Source organism: Strix aluco, chromosome Z (genome assembly GCF_031877795.1).
Source record: "Strix aluco isolate bStrAlu1 chromosome Z, bStrAlu1.hap1, whole genome shotgun sequence".
Taxonomy (NCBI): Eukaryota; Metazoa; Chordata; class Aves; order Strigiformes; family Strigidae; genus Strix; species Strix aluco.
The window spans coordinates 54,256,851-54,265,067 of NC_133971.1; the positions used below are offsets into that span (position 1 = coordinate 54,256,851).

At 37.2% G+C, this 8,217-nt stretch overlaps 1 long non-coding RNA gene across 1 annotated transcript; it reads left to right on the forward strand.

Moving 5' to 3' along the window:
- Window positions 1-1,447: 1,447 nt before the first annotated feature.
- LOC141918888 (uncharacterized) lies at window positions 1,448-7,650 on the forward strand. The gene is made up of 2 exons (XR_012621823.1): window positions 1,448-1,554; window positions 7,397-7,650. It is a non-coding gene; the product is annotated as an uncharacterized LOC141918888 (long non-coding RNA).
- The last annotated feature ends 567 nt before the right edge of the window (window positions 7,651-8,217 follow it).

Below are 8,217 nucleotides of genomic sequence, written 5' to 3' on the forward strand. Positions count from 1 at the left end.
TGCTCCAGTCTTGAGCATGCAATCTCCCTTAGATTGGCACCACTTAAAAAACAAATAATGCTTTGTGAGAGTAGTTGTATTTTTCCAACCTAAACAAGGGGGGTACTTGGTGAATTTTTGTGACTTCTAGTTTTTGTTGTTTGGATTCAGGGTTTTTTTATGAAAACCCGTAGAAAAGATGCTCATCGTCTGAAGACTTTTCTCTCTTCCCTCTTCTCACCCTGCCTTTCTTTTAATTTCTTTGTCTTTTCTCCTGTGGTTATCATATAGGGAAATACAGAATGAGCATATTATGGCTGTCTTAAATAAAAATGTTGAGTTGATGAATTCATGTGACAGTTCCCGTATATGATCATGTTATAAACGATTATAATAAATGTAGACATTTAAAAACATATACTTCTTTTTTTTCTTCAGCTTCATTGGTTACAGATGTCAGCTGACCCTTAAAACTACATTTGAGTCATCTGATGAGGAAAAGTAACATTAGCTGTTGGATTACCATATACCTGTTGGTAACATAATTTCTTTGTAGAAAAGTAGATCTGAAATGATCTTTTATCAGTATTGTACTTCATTTTGAGACTACAGAATGTGATACAAGTTGTTTAAAATAGGGGCTTTCTGTTTCTGAAAATTTTACTGATAAGGGGTGGAAGGTTCAAGTACTATTTTCCTCTTTTTCAGTTTGTGTAGACATTGATCACAAGATGTTTATTTTCATTGAGAAATATGTGAAAACTCTGCATTTAATTGGTTTTCAGATTGGGGGAGAGGAATTGGAAAGAGCTCATGTTTGGCCAAATCTTGGATCAAGTTTGCAAGCTAAAAAAAACTGAGGCCTACTCTCAGGTTTGGAACAGAAGCTTTATTAGTTGAATTATGTGGTGTTTTCCTAGTTTTGCTTGATACATCATAAACAGCTCCACTGGCTAAATTGTCTGTAGTTCTGCTAAGGAAAGAAATAGACATTTAACTGCAAGAGTCTATCAAAATTAAGCTAAGGACTTACTGGTAAATGCTTCTTTAAACTCCCAAATCCCTGTAATCTCTTATGCTTCAACTGGTTTTGAGCTACTATATCATCTGCTTCTAGTCAGTCTCACCCTGGGAAGTAGCATTGAGCTGACAAGTGGGTGTATGCAGAGCAAAACTTTGAGCTTTACAGACAGCTACTTATTGATTAAACTGCACACAATTTCTTTACCTTTTTTTTTTTTTTTTGAGAAAGAGACAGAAATGCAGAAATATTTAATGCTGGACATCAAGTCCAAATCAAACTAAAATATTCTAATTACATGTCATAAAATAAAGATTAAAATAGATTTTTTTTACAGATGTCTAAACAGTATTATATACCTCATGCTTGGAGGGATAAATTCAAGAATAAAATAAAATGCTGTTTCATAACTATAGATCAGGATGATTAGGTAATGAGAAGTATTTCTGAAATTTCACTTCTGACTTGTTTATTCTACAGCCAAGAAATTTTGGCCAAACTGAGTGACTCCACTAAGTATCTTCAACTAAACTACAGGCATCAATAACCTCAGGGTAAGAAACTTATACGTCAAATATCCAAACACGTATGTCAAATATCCACACTTCAAACAAATGAATGATTATTTTGCTCTTGTGTTTCTGTGATGTTCTTTGCTTATACTCTTTCAGGAATTTAAAACATAATATCCTGTTCTCGAGCACTTCTGCTATGCTTGATCCACTGCTGCAATGCTGCAAGTCAAAAAGGGGACTGAAGGACAAAGTGAGAAAGGAAAGAGAGCTGTTGCACAGATGAGGTGTTACACAAAGTTAAATTGGAGAGCCCCAGCATTTCGTATTACAGCACGAAATATCTCATCATAACTTATACAAATGAAATGTGCTGTTTCTACTTTCAGTAGAGAAAGAAGAATAGAAAATGGGGACAGTATCGAAGTTAATTACAAGAATTCACTGGCTGTTCATTAAACAGTGTTTATACTAAGAGTGTCTGTCCTGCTTTTAGCAGACAGCTCATTATTTTATGTTTTTTTTATATTTCCAAGTCTTGTTTTAAACAAAACTGAGGGCACTAAATGATTTGAGATTCCTTACTTCCCTGTGCTTGGCTCCTTGCATGTATTGTCCACAGATGCAATCACTGTAGATGACCTGAGTTGCTGAAGAACGGTCAAATACCTCAGCTGTTCCTCTGGATCTTTGTCAGCATTAGGATCAGATTAACACGAATAAATAAGCTAAATCCCACCACTGCAGCTGTGGTTGCTCGACTGGAGACACTTTGACAAACTGGAATAAGGTAGCACTGAAATAAAGGTCTGTGTAACAGCTGCATCCCTACAGTTGTTAAAAAGGAAGTCAAGCCAAAATTTTTTTATTTAAGTTTTGGGTTGGGGGTTTTTTGTAAAGGCTGTCAGGATTATGTAAAGTAAATCCAAGTTTTCCAGCTTTATAAAGTTTTACTATTGGGATTATGTTTCAAATTTTTGTCTGGGAAAAAATCAACAATAACAGCAAGCTGAACTGTTTCCACTTCCATGTTTAGGCAGATCTCTCTATATGTGGTTTATGAAAAGTGTTTGTCTATAAATAAGCTTTAGAAGTCTTAAAAACTTTGCAACCAGGCTTATTGAGCATTTCCAGCTGCTATGAAGTTATAAAGGTTTCTGGACTGAAAATTTCATAATCTCATGTTTTCATCATGTACTTTATGGCAAAGTACGACAGCCTTTGGTGTTAGAGAAAGCTTCAAGAAATATCTTAGCAACACTATCTCCCAGTGAGCACAGTTAACTTGTCCCAGGTGACTTGCTCTAGCTTCTTCTTGAATCGAGATCAAGATCTCAGTCCTTACCTTTGATGGACAAAAATATTTTCTTCATGCTGTTTCAGTCTATGGTCACCTCTCTGAACCCCAGTAAAGCATGTTATGTGAGGCATGGTCTTTGAAGCAATATAAACTAAATAATTCTCTGCACTAAGAGATGGGTATTTTTTTCTCTAAAATAGGCAGCAAAGTAATATTTCTATACAAAAGAAAATGCTTCATATCCTTCTTTCCTTGGAGACAGATGAGAAACAAATGTAGTGAATGTTAATCACATTGCTTGATACTTTGAAAGATGCTCAAATACTGAGGTGAATGAGCAAGCTAGAAAATAGAAAAAAATATTTTTCTTGAAGAGAAACTTGCTACAAAGGAAGGATTTGCTCCCTGCTTATGAAGCAAATGCATCTGGAAATCTTTAATGGCAATCAAAAAGGTTGCAGCTAAAGAAAAATTACTCTTTAATAACGCTGCAAAAGTGTGAAGAGAAGTCCAAATGCCTTCATGATCTTGCCAACAGAAGAACAAGGAAAGGGTTTATTGTTACGAGTTTTCCAATTTTACTCTTTTTTATTAAAGAAAAATAGGGGCTCGGCAGTGAATAAATACTAATACAATATCTTTGATGCAATAGAAGTCATGACAGTCTAGGGAAACTGCAGACCGTTCAGAGAAATGTAGTCTAAAACGGCAGTAAGACTGAAATGGAGTATAAAATGGGTCTGAAAACCAGGAGATATAGCTTCAGTCTGGTGGTGTCCCCTGACTAGGCACTGTGTATTTTTCAGCATGTGACATTAGTTTCTGTGGCTACACTTCTGATAACAAGCAGTGCCAGAAGAACTGCTGGGCTGTCAGACTGCTCCATCAGTCACTGACAGGCTCTTGTCCCATGACTACTGACTCTCTCCTAAACAAGTTTGGTGTTAGGGATGCCCAGTAGCCATCTCCTTAGGCTTCCTGTGGTAATCCCTGTATTAGCCTCCTACTTCCTGAGGGCAGGAGGGTTTAATGGCACAAGCATGCATTGTCCTATACCCACCAGCCTCAGCACCAGAGAGCTAGCTGTCCTGGGCCAGCAATTTACTTGTACAGACATAGCCTGTATGGCTCAACTGATACTTGCAGATCACAGTTATCTATCAGAAGCTGCTCCTCTGTGTCATGGGTCCCAAAGCACAACCCTGATCCTGTCCAACACCATGGCCCAGAGCATCAGCTTGCTGTCACAGTGGGTCTCACTCACTCACTGCGGCGCAGCAACCCTTTCCCAGCCACCCAGTGGAGAAGAGGACAGGAAGAGCCCCTCACCAGTCCAGGTGACAGAGTCCCGCTGTGCTCTCAGCACAGGGATAACCGTAGATCTACTGTTCATCCTGCCTCTCTTCTCAGCTGCCAGTCAGTTAAGCAAGGGTGACTGTGGGCTGGGACAAGGCAGTGAAAGAACTAAGGCGGACTGACACAAACAGTATGATGATGGGGAGGTGTCATCACCATGAGGGCTTCTTACAGAGGAGGAAACTGCTGGTGAACTCAAGCCTGTAACTTTATTCCCACAGTTTGTTGATGAGTTGAACTTTCTTGCTCTATAGCAGAAGTTGTCACCAATTCCCCCTATAGTCTGAATGAATCACTATGGTTTAGCAAAAAAATATGAAAGCAGAACTTAAGGAATATTTGTGTACTTAGCACTTCCTGCAAGAGTACAGGTATTGAAGTCTTTTGCTAGCATAAAGAGCAAATGAACTGATGGCCTTTCTGTTTGAATATATGCCATTTCCTTTATGTTCTCTTGTGTGTGGCTTCAGAAATAGTTAACAGTAGGAAGATATTGTACTGCATTAGCCAGAGATAGGAGAAAAATGCATTTATGGATCAGTGTAATCCAGTCATTTGTTTATGGATGCAAAGTCCTTCAGGGACTGTCACAAACTCCCAGCTGTCCATGAGTGCTAGATTTTGCAACTGCATCTCTGAGCTATCTGCAAGGCATGTAAAATCATATATAGCCAGACAGCTCCCTGTGACTTTGCATCTACAAAGGCTTGAGCAAGGATGTGCAGTAAATTAAGCTCAATAATTTTGCTTATGAAAAATTTGCCTCTGAAAAATATAGATCTTGGGTAAATCTTCCATGTGTGAAAGCCTCTTTAGCAGAGGTAGAGCTGAGCAAATGCAGGCAGCTGTTAAATACTGAAATTATTACCAGCCTTCAGAAACTTATTTTTCTGACCTTTGCATGTTTGTCAGTGTGTGTTCCCATCATTTTTTAAATTAAGTTCTGTTGATAGTCTTGAAAACTGGAGATAAATATTACATCTGAATCCATTAAAAAAACAAATAAAGCCATCTAACTTTCTTAAATATTCTACAGTTCAATATTCCATGACATAAGGATAAGATTTGGTACTTGGCACAAAAAAAGATGCCTTCTGTAGGATCTTTGCCAACATGACAGAATATGTTTGGGAAGTGGCAAGGGCAACATTAAAGGAAGAGAAATTCTACATAAGTAGGAACAGCTCATCTGTTTGTTTCTAGTCTGGGCAGTTGCCCAGTATACTTGGGGGAGGAGAAAGGTGTATTTCTGTAGTGTGAATGCGTGGGGACATGAACTGGAAAACAAAAAACCCTTGGGACAGCTAATGACCATAAATGGTAACTCTTTACATCATTAACAGATGTTACTGGTATTATACAAAGAGCAAGAATTTCAAAAGCCTCTGTGTGACTTAGGTGACTAAGTTCTTGAGGCATTTTGGAAACTTAATAGAAGAAGCCCATATACTGTTATGATAGGGGCCATAGAAATTTCGCTCTTGCTTCTTTCTCTTTGTAAGTCAAGGCTGCATCAATGAAAGCAAAAATAAGGACTTCCTTGCTGCATGTTCATCTAGTCTTCCCTCCCCTTGTTTGATGATGTCTAATAAAGTGATGATTCTTTTCCCCTGCCAGAAAGCACAAGTAAATTAAGTAAGAAACAAGTGATATGTAGATTGTGCTTCCTTTTAGGTTGTCTGCAAAACAATCAGCCTAACTTGCTGGCAGCTACATTGCAAAGACCATTTTTTAATTTATTGACTTGCCTAGAGTCACCCCTAAAGTATTTTTTTAACCACAGTCTTTATTGTTTGAGGCTCAGTTAAACCCACTTTTAAAGCTATCGTTACTATGTTAACATTCTTATATCACTTATCTAAAACATAATATGAAGGATATTTCATTGTCATTACATTCATCTATGTACCTATATATGTGTTAAAGAGATTTATCATCTTAGTTACACCTTGTTCCTGACCCTTTGCTTAGAAAATACTTAGTGTTAAGTACTAAGTAAATAGCATTAGCATTTGTACTATCATTAGTATTAGTGCTAATACTCAGTAGTACTCAATCTTCTTTGTAGGTGAAGTCACAAAGCTTTAAGATCCACCAAAAGATTCCTTGAAAGAGTAGAGCTGCTACCCTTCTAATTTTGAGAAAACTTGGACCTTAGTATTTAAACTAAAATGCCATTAGACACATAAGATATATCTAAAAATTGTGGTGTCTGTTGTAGTTTCCAAATAAGTAACATACAGGAGCTAGCAGCTGGAGTCACTAGCCAGTAAGGTGCCATCTCTGCACTTGGATGAATGGATGAGTGGTTGAGGGATAACCAGCTGACAATTCTTCCAAATGGAGATATCGTGAATTTGGGCCCCTTTAACCTCAGTTGTATTCTTAATACTCACACCACCTTGGAACTTACCTCCTTACTCCTCTAGGTCAGAATTTGTTCCTCTAAGTGTACATAGTCTGAGCTGAGGACCTACAGAGTGCCAAAGAGCATTAAAAGTCTGCAAACATAAGGGTGTCTGCTATTCAGTCTAACTTGTCTATTTCTGCAGACCCTGAGGAGGCTGAAGATTTTGAAGCCTGTGAAAAAGCCACTGAAGAGAGTTAATAACATTTTCTCATTGAGAAGCATAGCTTTTATAAAGTGCTTTGTGCTGAAAAGAGCAACAAAGTCAGAAAGTGAGAAAAGGGGTAATATTACTTTTTAACAAGTTTCCAATGAGACTTAACAAGAGAAAACATTTAGAAATTATTTTCACTTGTAATGTAGGCATTTAATATAAATTACATTTAACCTTTACCTTAAATCTCCAGACCAAGAACATACTATTTATCAGAACAGAATTTTAAGTCCTACCTATTTAAGAAGTTGATTGTATTTTGTTCTATCAAGAGCTGTTGAAACTACAACAATATTAACACTTCTGCTTCTAACAAAACTAACAAGAGACCTTACAAATTTGATGGCTTTTTGTATTTTAAGTGGTTACAGAAGCAAGTCTTCTTCCTTTAAGTTGTTCTAACAAGCACAGTAGAAAAATCACTTAATTCCTTCTGAATGAAAAAAAAAAAAAAAAAGCTGCTTCTGCCCTCTTCCTAACTGCAATCTCTTCTCAATGTTTATGCTTCATTCACAATTATGTTTTTTCTCCAAAAAAATTCACTATCATTCATCTTGGTATTCCATTTTTCATTTCTTACTATGTTAAACGAATTTTTGTTTCTCAGCTTTGATCTGTTCAATAGAAAAAACAAGCCATAAAACAGACAACCAGAAAAGAATCTGGTGAAAAGCCTAATTTCTCTGAAATCAACAAGATCAAGAATTCATCAGCAAGATCCATCACATGATCCACACCTGCTCCAAATCAATAGCAGACAGACTACTGTGACTACTGGGACATTCTCCATGAGTTTGGCGGTTAACAGAAATCTGTTACTGCTGGTACTCATACTTTTACTGAGAATAAACTTATTAAATAATATTGCTGGGCACTTGCAGTGTAATACTTATCAATCTAAATGAGTCTTGGCACTTGGGTTTAATTGATTAGCCATATTCCTGCTGCTCTTTCTGTTCAGTTTCAGAATCTTTCACTTCAGACTCAAATATAATAGATTTGGGGAAAAATTAATATTTTGTTTCAAAGCTGCATTTAATAACATAATGAAGAAGGAAAAGCCCAAGTTCTCTTCTCCAGCAATCTGGGGTTCAACCTCTCCCTCCTAAATCCTGCTCTTCAAAGTTAAATTTGTTTCATCCCTTGGATTCTTTAGCATCTTCCCTTCTTACTTTATTCCTGTTCCACTTCCTCAAGGAAAAAAGACAGACTTTTAAGGTCAGGTCAGTACACTGGTATTTCTTGCATTTCAAACCCTTCTCTATTTCTCTTTATGGCTCATGGCTGTGAAAAGGGGCACAGTTTCATGTTCCTAGTGGAATAAAAATGATGGTGTGCTGCTTTTCACTACCATTTCTTCATCCCCCAAACCAGAAAAACACTAGACCTTTGCCCAGAGAAATTACAGTGGAAATAAATTTGGCCACA